This window comes from Panthera pardus, unplaced genomic scaffold, assembly GCF_024362965.1.
Source record: "Panthera pardus isolate Hobbes unplaced genomic scaffold, ASM2436296v1 HiC_scaffold_8, whole genome shotgun sequence".
Classification (NCBI taxonomy): domain Eukaryota; kingdom Metazoa; phylum Chordata; class Mammalia; order Carnivora; family Felidae; genus Panthera; species Panthera pardus.
In genome coordinates this window covers 108310784-108323919 of record NW_026527013.1, presented here as the reverse complement: position 1 = coordinate 108323919, position 13136 = coordinate 108310784, and the positions used below count along the sequence as shown (strand labels likewise).

The window sequence follows — 13136 nt, the reverse complement described above, 5'->3', positions numbered from 1 at the left end:
TAACTCACTGGCAAGAACATTAGTTATTTTCCAGCCCTAAAAGTTTTGGCCCTTAGTATTCTCTGTAATGTACCAAAGGACCAGATTATTCTCAGAAGGATACATAGCCTGTTTCTCTGTGTGTGTGTGTGTGTGTATGCACATGAGTGTGCAAGCACACACATATTTGCACGTGGATACATAAGTGTAGTCAATGTATGTGTGTCACTAGCACGAGTAGTTTTCTTTAAGCTTTTGGAGAGAGAGAATAAGGAAAAATGCTACAAGTCTCAAGTACTGGCCAGAATTCCACAATTTGCAAAGTTGAATCAATGAGGAAGATAACAGCCTTGTGGACCATAATAACTTGATCACTATATGCCTGGATATGCTGCCCACTTCAACTGAATGTGGTTAGAAAAAGTATTATTTTTTCCTATCCTTTTTTCCCCTCAGCATAAATATAAATTTTCAGGTTTTAAAGATGTAGGAATAACAGGGGGGAAAGGACTCCTCTCATTTGCTCAAGACAATGAGTCTTGGCTTCAGAACTTACATTTCAGAACAGAGTTATTCTTGTCCAAATCCTAGTATTCTGTCTTAGTAAAAGAGATATACATATGTGATAAATATAACTTCAGTGCCAGACCTTAACATTTTATCCCCACTGGCTTCTTTCTGCTTTGTCAGTGAGTGGACTGTTCGTTCCTTTTATTTATTTATTTATTTATTTTTTTCAGAAGCATTGACAGAGGATTTTTTTTTTCATTGTATAAGTAAAGGAATATTTGCTAATGCAATAATTCTTTTTGCTATGATTGAGGGACATAATTGTAATAACGTTTTAAGTTTATTCCTGATGGTTGGACTTGTTTTTCAAACAACAAAAACCCATACATTTAAAATATGCTAATAGGTTTGTTTCCTCTATTTTAAATTTAATTGTGAATCCAATGTCTTAGAACAATAAATGAGAAAAAAGATGAAGTGTGAACTTCATCTGTAGGAAAAATATAAAATAGCTTACCAACAGAACATCTTAAATGTTTTTTTTTAATGAATAGGAACATGCATAGAATGAATTATACTTTAATGTTTCCTTATACAAGTACAAGTAGTTCTTAAACTTTCATAAGGATAGGAATCACTAAGCCGATATGGGGGTGGAGACTTGTTAAAAATCAAAAGTTCTAGACTCAGAGATTCGAATTCACTAGATCTGGAGTAGAGTCCAGGAATCTGCATTTTATTTTATTATTATTATTTTTAATGTTTACTTTTGAGAGAGAGAAAGAGAGAGAGCCTGCATGCGTGCATGCATAGTGAGGGAGGGGAAGAGAGAAAAGGAGTCACAGAATGCAAAGCAGGCTCCAGGTTCTGAGCTGTCAGCACAGAGCCTGACCTGCAGGGCTAGAACTCGGGAATTGCGAGATCATGACCTGAGTCAAAGTGGGCCACTTAACTGACTGAGCCACTCAGGCACCCCCAGGAATCTGCATTTTAAACACCTTCCCTCTACCATTTGGTATTGGTACTAATCTTCCTATGAAGAATTAAATCTGGGACAAAGGATTTGTTCTCATTCATATTCCTACAGGTTTTGCTGTTAAAGGATTAACTTTGTACACTCCAAAAAAAGTGTGCTCCTTCAAAAGACACAGAGCCTTACCCAGTGCAAGTTTTCTGTTTCTTTTCTTTGTATTCCTTTTTTTAAAAAGTTTATTTATTTATTTTGAGAGAGAGAGAGATGGTGGGAGGGAGAGCAGGGGAGGGTCAGAGAAAGGGGGAGAGAGAAAGAATCCCAAGCAGTCTCCATACTGTCAGTGCAGAGCCGATGTAGTGAGGTGGGGCTCCAACTCAGGGACTATGAGATCATGACCTGAGCCAAGATAAAAATCACAGCCTTAACCCACTGAGCCACATAGGCGCCCTCTTTGTATTTCTTAAACAACCTATGGTGGAGAGCTAACATCATACTGGTATGTATGTATGTATGTATGTATGTATGTATGTATTTATGTATGTATGTATTTAGTGGCCTGTGATTGCACAGGATTGAAATAATCTTACTTTTCAGTCAATGTATTTTTATTGGTTTCATATATACTTACCCTTGCAAAATATGTATTATTTTTTTAAGGTGCACATATGCTTAATTTACATACATAGTACTGTGTTATAGATCACATTCTTTTCTGTACTTTTCATTGACCTCTCTGTCTTTAAAGTCAATTTATGTTGTGTAATCTAACCCATATCTCAAGCTGCCCCACTGTTCTCTAGCTTATGTACCATCCATGTTTTACCCTTCCATTCTGCCAGGATGGAGTCCCACATTGCCTCTAAATCCCCACCCTTAAAAAATGCTATAATAGATATCCTCTTACATATACATTGATGAGCCTGCACATATCAATTTCAAGGTGAGTATAATCAATTTATGTTTTAAAACAAACTTTAGCCAAGGGGAATAGGGGCTTCAAAATTTCTGTCATTTGTTTGGTGACCTTAGGAACACAGAAGAAATCTATTTATGATACCCTTATGAAATACATAGTTTATTCTATGGAATATTTGTTATAATTCATCTGTTCCTCACTTAGTGCTTTCTAGAGTGATGAGCTTATTTAAGAAGAAGAAAAAAATGCAGAGAAATAAAAATTATTCTCTCATCATTGCTTTTAATGGAAGAGAAATAAATCATATTTTCCCCAAAACTACTTAGATTAACTTGACTAAAAACATATTTTTTTTTTACCTGTGATTATCAATCCAAATATAAAATCAGTCCAAATATGTATACTGGTCTGAATCAAATTTACTGAATAATTGAATTATTTTGAAAAACCTTTTATGGCATTAGCAGTTTTTGAATTTTATATGTAAGTAGTGGTATTTGAGATTCATATCTTTAATAAGGCACATGCTTAATAAATCAGTCTGTTGATTTCATATTTATTGGATGACCTTTCACATCCTTGCATTTAATGAAGTGTTACTGTAATTTGATTTGTTTATGTGGTGCCTCTCTCTTTATACTTGGAATTATCTTGCCAGAGAATATACAAAAGCTGCTATGCAAAGATCAGCAAATATCTTTAAAACCTTAACAGCAGTTTAAAGGCAACTTCAGAGCACATATTAGAGACCCTTTGCACAGCCCCTGAAAACATAGCCATGTGGCCATTTCTGTTCTTGATTTGATTTCTGCACACTTTTAACTGTTGAATGTCCAGAATGATGGCTTGAGTAGCATGTTCCAATTCAATGAGATTTCATATAATATATTTTAACCAAATTAGCAAGGGCAGTTGTATTGGTTAAGCATTTCAATGAGATAAGAGGGGGGAAAAACACTTTTTGGTGGAATAAAGATCTGAAAGCACATTAAGTCAGTGTGGAAATGAAATTTAACACACAAGTTGCTACTTAACAACACACCATTTCAAAGAAATATTAATGGAGTTGATAGGAAAATAGGAGGTCATGTCTTCATTTATTACTTTGTTGATTGGGGAACGAGATAGGTTCAAGTTGTAGGCAGTGCTCCGTCTCCTGAAATTCCCCCGTAGCGTGAGGTGATCACATTTATTTCAGCTGAAATAAGCTTTCCCTCCTAGAAGTCTTATTGGACAGAAGGCATTGTAAGCAAGTAGAAGTAAAGATGGGAAGAGGAAGCCCCTGTCTGAGACCATGCTCGTTCCTCCTCCATCCAGGTCCAGTACTTCTGCAGAAGTGTTCAGGCTCCCTAAGAACAACTTTAGGAAGCACCAACTGTAAAAAGCAAAGGCCAAAAAGGAGCTGTAAATGCCACCACCGTTTGGGCCTGTTTACAATGATTAAAAGCAAAATGAATCACAGTGGGTTTGAGAGTACAGGAAGCTGAAAGGGTATCCCTGCCTGTGAATTTGGTGCCGACTGCAGAAGTGCCCTGGGTTAACCCTAAATGCACGGACACATACTTTTTTCACTCTACTGTAATCTCCACCGCTGGGTCATGCATAAACTGCTTTTAGGACAGCACAGACCTAATTTGAGTTTGTTGTGCTCCAGGCAGCGAAACATTAACAGAAGAAAGCTTTACAACTTATTGAATACGGTGCATATTTTCTCACTTAACCCTCACTATCCTCTAAAGTAGGAATAATTTAGTAGTAGGAAGAGGGGGGAAATGCTTCATGGTAATATCATGATACTCCTTAATATTCATTGATACTGAGTATGCCTTTTTGTGTTTGCACTCTCATTCATGGGCAAAGCACTAAATGTTTTTCAAATCTTGGGAACCTTCAAAAGTAGGTTTTAATGGCGGACTGTGTATAAAAACCATGTCAGGAATCACAAAGAAAAACAATATTTTATTGGCTTATTCAAAAAACACAATAGTTATTTTCAAAGGGAAATAACAGATAAACATTGTTTATATAAGGGTAATTCAGAATTACTTGGCCGCACTCATGTTTGTTGATAAAACTGAAATGAACTTTCACTTAGATATACTTTGAAGCCCAGCTTCTGGCTTGGTTCCAAGGGTGGAGTGAAGGAGAAATGTGTCAGCAGTCTGTCCTGATTGTATTCAGAGTCCTATGCTGAGTACGGGACACCACTTCTCTTCCCTTGCACAGACCCAAGGAAAAGTAAGGTCTGGCCCTACTATTTGTAACACTTTTAAAATTTTCTCTTCCTTTCTGATAGGCAGGTGGGAGGCTGAGAGCTGTGATAGTACCATTTAAACACTGTATCATTAATGTGTTATACGTCAGTACTAGCTTGATACCCATATCCTTTAATTAGGCCAGAGAGATTCTGTCACCCATGTTATTCTCAGTGTTGTTTCGAGACTGGTTGGTTATTGATAGGACGAGTTTTAAACACACCAGATAGATATGTCAAGCCTACACAAATGTCTGCCCAAAGTCCATTTTCCATCAGCCACATAGTTCAAGTATTCTGTGCATATTCAACAAAAATTCTGATGATCTACATAGCTTTCATATATGCATAGTGAATCTGTAACAAAGGGATAAGAGATACACAGCATTTTTAAGCATTTTATTTCAGAATCCTAGAGGCTAGTGGCTACTTACTTTGTTTTGCTTCAGAATTTAGCACCACTTGGGTGATGCGAGAAAGCTAACCAACAAATAAGTTTGAGTGGAAAGACATTAATTAAGGTGATGTCACTTCCATAGTGGTTCTCAATCTCTATTGCATGATCGAGCCATCTGACAAGCTTTCAAAAAATACTAATTCTCAGGCCTGCACCATACCAACCAAATAAAAATTTCTGCAGATTATACAGGGGCAATTTGTGAATGTTCCTCTGATACTGCCATGGTTCAGAATTATTGAGCTCAGCAATAATTTCTATCAAAAAAGAAGCAATCGCACGTACGTTCTTTTGAGTTTTGCTAGTTTATTTTCCTGGTGATAGACACTCTGCTGGTCCCTAATTGAGTTCAAACTTCGTGTGCAGACACCTTAGTTTAACCATTCATAACTTTACTCACCAAAATCCAGTTCAAAGGTCTAAAAGCTTATTAGAAATGAAGATCTCAGATTCTAAGATTCATCTGAGAATCACTGAATTATAATGTCTTTTAACAAGACTTCTTGGGAGGTTTGCATACACATCCAAGATTGGGAAACACTGATACAATTTCAGTGATAGGAAAATCTTTTCAAGTTAAGTATTCCCTGTTTTTGAGATTTAATTTTGCACTAGAAAATAAAACGAGCACTATGTTAAAAATGGAACAGGGGGGTGTTGTGCCTCAAGTTTTTAATGTGCCGGAAGTCAACCAAGTGGTGAGTTTTGTCAAGATGATTCACAGATACTCACTCTGGTCATGAATTCCTTTCATCTGACACCTACTTTCATTTACTAATGGAAGTGCTATCTTTTCACATATGCTTTCTTTCTTTGGCTCTACAGTGAATTTTTCATCCTATGTACAAAAAAAAAAAAAATGCAACAGAAGGCAATACAGCCAAGTATTGAGGAATGAGGGAATTTGGTGATTGGCCACTAGTGACTGGCAAACTGGGACAGCAGGATCTTGAGTTTCCAACAGTGAGTCTCATAGTTCAGACATCCAGAGCCACACTAAACCTTCAGGTAAATAGCCTTAACTTGAATGTGGAATTAACTGCTTCTCTTCAGTGCTTCATTGAATTCCTCTTCTTGTGTTTTCTCTTTAGTCTCACCCTGAACTTGTAACAGGGAACAAGTTGGAGAAAAGCAGGCAAGTAAACTCATCTCAGAAAATCTAGGGATACTTGCCGATTTTAGATATCATATCCCTGATAAGACCTTTGTGAAACAAACTCTTGGTGCACAGGAAGGCAGGAACCCTGCCTTGAATGTGATTACTGGTTCTTTGCATACTTTGCGTAGATTTCCAATAGTAAAAGTTTCCTTCTCTGCCCAAACCTCTCCCTTTCCTAAGAATGCCCACAATAGCTGACATTTATTTACATGTTGATATTTACCAGGAGCTAAGTACTGTATATGTATTAATTCATCAAATTTTCCTAAGAAAAGCATGAGGACAGTGAAGCACAGTATTTTTTTTAATGTTTATTTATTTTTGAGAGAGAGCGAGTGTGAGTGGGGGAGGGCAGAGAGAAAGGGACAGAGGATCTGAAGTGGGCTATATGCTCACAGGAAGCCCGGTGAAGCACAGTATTTTTTAAGTAATCTCTGCACCCAACATGGGGCTCAAACTTACAACCCTAAGATCCACAGCCACTTGCTCTACCAACTGAACTAGGCAGGTGACACAAGCACAGTATTTTTTTTTAATGTTTTATTTATTTTTGAGACAGAGAGGGACAGAGCATGAGCAGGGGAGGGGCAGAGAGAGAGGAAGACACAGAATCAGAAGCAGGCTCCGGGCTCTGAGCTGTCAGCACAGAACCCGATGCAGGGCTTGAACCCACAAACTGTGAGATCATGACCTGAGCCAAAGTCGGTTGCTTAACAAACTGAGCCACCCAGGCGCCCACAAGCACAGTATTTTTTAACAAAACAATTTTTAGAAGAGTTTTAACTTTACATAAAAATTGGAAAGATAGTACAGAGAGTTCCTATATATCCCACACCCAGAGGTATTAACATTATAATTAACATCTTACATTAATATAATTAAGGAACCAATCTCAATACATTATGTTTAACTGAAGTCCACACTTTATTCAGGTCTTCTTAGTTCTGAGTGTCCTTTTACTGTTCTGAGCACAAGATTGTTAAAGAAACTTCCAAGATTACACAATAGTAGTTGACAGCTTGTCTTTAAATCCAGACTTACTCCAGGAGTCCAAACTTTCAAACACTCATTATAATGCATCGTGAGAGTAAGGTATGTCTATTAAATCATACATCTTGAGAAGAAACTACACCAAATATACAGGAAAAAAGCATCTTTTCTATAGTTGTGGCAAAGCCAGTACAACCTGAGGAATATCTGATTCCATGGAAAGCTTACATGTGACATTTGTGGTCAAACAACCAAGTCCCTCTCCATCAGTTATAAGTAAGTAGTTAGGCTTCAGTTTCCTTTGTGGAAAATGGTCATAATACCATATGCAAGGGCTATTGAGAGGATTTTTGTAAAGACTAAGGGATATCTGCCTGATTCCAACCTATTTAAGCAGTACATATTTTTTCACTTCTTTCCTCTTTTTTATGTCCCATACCCATATGTGTCTATGCTCAGTATTTGTAAAGAAAAATGTCATTACTGAAAGGTGATAAAATGTAGGAATGACCTCACAAGTGAAAATTCTGATATTTCTCTTTGCATTGAAGAAGTTGATTGGCCACCATCCTGCATGATTTTCTTATCATTGGCTCTATGACAAAATCACAAGGCTTGATCCAAATGACGATTTAAGGCCACTGCAGTTGTATTTTTACAATGTCCTATCTCCTTACCTCAGTTTCTTTATATTTAAATAACTGGTATGCAAATCTCATAAGAATGATTTTCCACACAAGTATCAACTCAATATTTTGAGGCTTCTTTTCAACAATTGGTCTGGTTTTCCAAAAGAAAGTTGGATCCCAGCATGTTCCTACTGCTTCCTGGTGCCTGTAACAGCACCAGGAACAGGGAGTTCATCTTTCATACACACAACATGGCTTTGGCAACAGGGCGAAAGTGTCTGTCCAGCCAGGAAAAAACATTCACACACTCCCACATGTTCACACCACCCACATCCAAAAGGCTGAGCCTGGAAGCTGCCTTTAGAATTGTCATCATGTTCCGATACGGATTCTGAGGCTGAAATATATCCATATTCTGCAGTGTCTCAAACCTACTCAGCGACTCTTCCATTGCTATCCTCTCACTTCCCTCTTGTTTCCTTCCCTGCTCCTGCTTCTATGTCTCTCAATACATCTATGCTATTAATGTTGTAAGAATGTCATTTAATTACTTTAACTAAAATGTGCAGAATGTGTTAAAGTCACAAAAAGGCTTTGAAAATTAGATGTTTTAAACTTTGTGGACTATATTTCCCTCATTAACTATAAAAAAAGTATGGTCTCATTTAAATTTACATGTAATAAAAAATTTTTAATTTTTGAAAAAATATAAGTACAAACAGAAACCTAGTTTAGAAATGCCAGTTCTTACCAACTTAGGATGCTAGTTAATTTGTTTCTACATGAAAGGAAACATCTTTATCATACATCGATAGATCTAGGAAATCGAATTATATGAATAGAGGGCTCAAAGGAGACTGTGAAATGTAAGTTTCCTCCAGAAATACCTTAACCGTTCCAAATAATATTATTGAAAATCTCCAGAAAAGATATTTGATGACTTTCTGTAGTAATATGATATTTTTAAAATCTCTCCTCTCCTATATTCATATCTCATGAGAAATAGAGGATTATCATTTCCCATTAATATCCCAACAAGCTTATACTAGCTCTGCAAAGAGGGCATGTATCTTACATGAGATCTGACTGGCATTGTGAATCAATGAATAAGGATAGAGATGAACACTCTCTGTGCATCTGGGTGGCAGCGTAGCCTAGTAGTCAAGAGTGTGGGCTCTGGACATACACAACATAAATTGTCTGGTGCCGCCACATTTTCTGTTTTTTGTTTTGTTCTGTTGTTGTTGTTGTTTGTTTTGTTTTGTTTTGTTTTTAGCTAAATGATCTTGGAAAATTAATTATCTATTTCCTTATCTGTAATTGAGGTAATGATACTACTCAACTCATCAAGTTATGGTTAATGAATTAATGTATTTTAAGGAGATACAAACACATTCGATAAATAGGATTTTTTTATTATTTCCTGTGTAATAGACACTGTACCTCTAGAGATATTTTAAATATTTAGTCTCCATTTAATATCCTGATATTAATGATATAATTAGACATTATTATTTCCATTTTGTGAATGAAGAAAGGGTAAAGTGGAATTAGAAACCTACTCAAGAGGAGTCCATTAGACAGTGGCAGAATAGAGAGTTGAATTCAGAATTATTTTACTTCAAAGCCCATCATGAGGAGGCAATTATCTCTCCCTAAAAATGATACCATAGAATGTGCTCTAATTTTATTTTACAATAATTTTAACTTTATTAAAAACTATTGATGAAAATCACTTTAGTTCACTTTAACTTTCCAATGAGACTTTAGACTTTTCTCCAAGAACGTGTAATGTACCTTACAGTGAAAGCAAATTACTAGGTCTTTTTGTTTTGTTTTCTCCCTTTGCTCATATATTTAAACAGCAACCATTTGTTGGCTACTTCAGTATAAATAATGTTGGAAGCAAAATGAAGATCAAAAGTATTAATGCCAAGTGCCACTTATCTAGGTATTATCAAAGTGGAAGAAATGAGACAACTCTTCACTCAACGTACGATAAAATATTCAACATCATCTAATTACTAACATGAGTCACACAGGAAAGGAAATGCTATATAAGCTGTGAAGGGTTTTAGATAGCTCAATAAAAGAAGTAATTCTTGAGCTAGGAATAAAATAGTGGGGAGAATTTACCTACAACATGCAAGGCATTCCAGACCAATGATATAGTGTGAGGGAAAGTGTGCAGGTAGAATTGAGTATGGCTTATTTGGAAAAAATGAGGAAATAATCTCATTGGAGCAAAAACTGAGTTGAGGAGATATATGAGCTGAGACTGGAAAAACTATTTAAAAAGCATACTATGACCAACCTTGGATGAGAATTTGCAATGTTTCCATTTTATCCCATAGGCATTTGGGGTCCACTGACAGTTTTTGAGCCAGGATAGTTATGTGATGAAATCAATATTTAGAGAGATTTCAAAATAATTTTGCATTTAATACTGAATTATTTTAATTCCTTTTCTTCCATCTAAACTTGGTGGAGGAAGGAAAATGGGGATAAGATTATGCAACTACCACCAGTCTCAGTGAAGTAAGACCATCTCCATGTCCAGTCTGAAATTTCTGTACATTATGGTTTAGAGGAAGAGGTAATGGAGACCACTAAAATATTCCTGGTGACAGGTGATGGAAGACTAATGCATTGTGGGGGGATGGATAAAGATATCCTGAAGGAATAGCAAGAACTTTGGAAGAAAATGTCAAAAACAGTCATACAAATGTCACAAAAAGGTTACCTTCCCTATGGATGAGATTATTAGAATACTACAGCTAGCTCATAGAAGGAGGATTGAAAAGAAGCATGAAAACAGAGAAACACCTTTGCCCGTGCAAAAACTGGAGAATGGCAAGGCCCTCCTAAAAGAAACTGAAGAAATCCTTCTAAATTGTTCAAACTATGACAAGCTGATTTCAGGAACACCTGAATGGCTGAGTCAGTTAAGCATCTGACTTCGTCTCAGGTCATGATCTCAGGTTTGGTGGGTTCAAGTCCTACATTGGGCTCTCTGCTGTCAGTGCAGACTCTGCTTTGGATCCTCTGTCCCCCCGCTCTCTGCCCATCCCCTGCTTCTACACAGTCTCTCTCCCAAAAAAATATATGAAAGAAAATCTAATGTCAGAGAAAGATGTGTGGAAGTGAAAAACATGTTTGCAGAATTTGACACTGTAAACATGATGGCAGAAAACATCTGACCTTAGAATATAGAATATATGAAACAGAAACCAAGCTCCAAAAAGACTCTTACACAAAGAAGAAAAGGAGTAAAATGAGGAAAATTAAGATAAATGTATGACAGACTAAAGGATTTGGTCTGTTTTATATATTTCCATATATTAAATAGAAATTAAGAAAAGGTAACAGAATGGATAAATCAGAAGCAAGTGTTAAAGAGACAATTAAAAAGAAAGTTTTTTGAGTTGTAAAAAAATATATACTCAGAGTATAAGAGATTGTCAAGTTTCAGGGAAAGTAGAACAAGTAAGTTGTTATCTATACTTAACCTCATGAGTTTTGAATTATAAGATAAACTTTAAAAAATACTATAAGCATCCCGATGCAAAAATAGTTTAACTGCCAGAAAGTGATGAAGTCATGTTTTCAATGTTTGGCAAAATTCTATGGTCAGCCAAATTCATTTATGTGAAAGACAAGCTGGTGTACATTATCAGACATGCAAAAGCTTAGGAAGGATGCTACCCTCATACTTTTCTGGTAAAGAAGACTCAAATACATGCTGCGATAGATTGGAGAATAATACAAAAGAGAATGGAGAATAATAGAATGAAAGAAAATTGTGGGAAAAAAACCCCAGAAAACATAGAATAAGTCTAAATCATTGCTTTTGGAGATTAACAATAATGTATGTGTCCAAATATTCTTACTTTATTGTATGTAAATATAAAAATTAGTCATTTAACATTGATATGTACATATCAACAAAAACTTGGAAAAATAAGAGGGAGATAAGAAAGTGAAAATTATGATTTTTACAGACGTTATTACATAGGTTAGTTTTCATTATTGACACTTAGAAAAACATTGGTTTAAATATTTTTAAGTGAAAAAGGATAGATTCAAGTAGTCTTACTTGAATCTGGATGATGTGTATATGGAGCTTCACTGAGTTCTTTTAATTTTGGTTCTGTTTCAATATTGTCATTCTAACCTAATATAAAAATGATCACCAAAAACCCACCCAAAGAGTTTTTTCCTTATGGAATGCAACAACTGAATTGGTAATGCAACAGAGAAAGAATTCAAATGTTATTACTGTAAGAAACAGATGCAAAGTAGATTATTTTTGCTGTGATTAAAATGTATTTTACTAACTAAAGAATAACCACTGCTTCCATAAGAAGTAGATCTAAAGTATCCAATTTATAAAACCACAAAAGACCTCAAATAATCAAAACAATCTCCAGAAAGAAGAACCAAGCTGGAAGCATTACATCTTCCTGATTTCAAACTGTATTACAAAATTATAGTAATAAAAACAGTATGGTATTAGCATAAAAACAGACACCTACAGCAATGGAACAGAATAATGGGTCCAGAAGTAAGTCCATATATGTATGTTCAATTATTTTTGACAAAGGAATCAAGAATATACAATGAAAAAAGGATAATCTTTTCATTAAATGGTAATGGGAAAGCTTGAGAGCCACAATCAAAAGAATGAAACCAGACCCCTATCTTCCACCATACATAAAAATCAACTCAAAATACATTAAAGACTTTAAGTCCTGAAACCATAAAACTTCTGGAGGAAAAAAGGAGTAAAATCCTTGACATTGGTCTTGGCGTAGTTTTTTTTTTTTTTTTTTTTTTTTTTTTTTGATTTGTCACCAAAAGCAAAATCAACAAAAGCAAAAACAAACAATTAGGAACACAGCAAATCAAAAGTTTTCTGCAACAGCAAAGGGAACCATCAATAAAATGAAAAAGCAACCTATGGGCAAATTGGGCAAACGATCAGGAGGGCCCTCATTGTAATGAGCACCTGGTGTTGTATGTAAGTGATGAATCACCAACTTCTACACCTGGAACTAATATTACACTGTATGTTAACTAACTGTAATTTGCATAAAAACTTGAGAAAAATATTGGGCAAAGGACCTGAATAGACATTTTTCCAATGATGACATGCAGATGGCCAACAGGTACATGAAAAAAATGTTCAACATCACTAATCGTCAGGGAAATTCAAATCAAAACTACCATGATATGTTACCTCATGCTCATTAAGGTAGCTATTTTCAAA

The 13136-nt window shown here is 35.7% G+C and overlaps 1 long non-coding RNA gene across 1 annotated transcript in view; it reads left to right on the top strand.

The window, feature by feature from the left end:
* LOC109263774 (uncharacterized) overlaps positions 1–13136 on the top strand; it is an 80057-nt gene that overhangs the window by 10737 nt on the left and 56184 nt on the right. Inside the window, exon 4 of the long non-coding RNA XR_008420453.1 lies at positions 5915–6097. This is a non-coding gene — a long non-coding RNA (uncharacterized LOC109263774). The remainder of the gene's footprint in view (positions 1–5914; positions 6098–13136) is intronic.